The 649-nt window shown below is 36.7% G+C and overlaps 1 non-coding gene across 1 annotated transcript; it reads right to left on the minus strand.

Annotated features, from left to right (window-relative positions):
• Positions 1-274: 274 nt before the first annotated feature.
• Positions 275-381, minus strand: LOC125939260 (U6 spliceosomal RNA). The gene has a single exon (XR_007463000.1). It is a non-coding gene; the product is annotated as a U6 spliceosomal RNA (small nuclear RNA).
• Positions 382-649: the final 268 nt, after the last annotated feature.

Below are 649 nucleotides of genomic sequence, written 5' to 3' on the forward strand. Positions count from 1 at the left end.
GAAAATTCCCTATATGGGTGGGCTCAAGATGGTTTGACAGTTAAAGAATCCAATCTTCAGGCAGAGGGAAGCAGTGGAAGTTAATTTTGGATATTAATTGGTTTTACATTTGATAGGAAATAAAGTCTCAGTGGAAGTGGAACTTTCCTGGCTGTCTTTTTATCCTTCTAGGTAAGAGTACCATCTTACCTAGAGAAGGGCAAAAGCTTATTTTTTTTATAGACTTTGGAACATTGGGACTTTTTTGAGGGTTTTTTAAAAAATAAATATGAACAAAAACATGAAAGCCTTCACGAATGTGTGTGTCATCCTTGTGCAGAGGCCATGCTAATCTTCCCTGTATCATTCCAATTTTAGTATATGTGCTGCCGAAGTAAGCACTGGAACATTGGGATTTTTAAGGCTAAAGTACTCAGATGTGGTCTGTGCCCTCCTCCCTCGGCCCTGTCCTCCCATCATTTCTCCTTCTTCATGGCTACACAAAATGAGAGAGCTCCTGAAAAGAACTCTGAATTTATCCAATAAAATTATAGGACAGTTATCCTATAATAACTGCTTAAACAAAGTAGTTATCCAGTTCAAACTTCTATCACATGTGAATTTATTCCAAAACATCTTAAGACATGATTGTTTTAAGATTTGCTTAAAT

The sequence above is a fragment of the Panthera uncia genome (assembly GCF_023721935.1).
Source record: "Panthera uncia isolate 11264 chromosome B2 unlocalized genomic scaffold, Puncia_PCG_1.0 HiC_scaffold_24, whole genome shotgun sequence".
Taxonomy (NCBI): domain Eukaryota; kingdom Metazoa; phylum Chordata; class Mammalia; order Carnivora; family Felidae; genus Panthera; species Panthera uncia.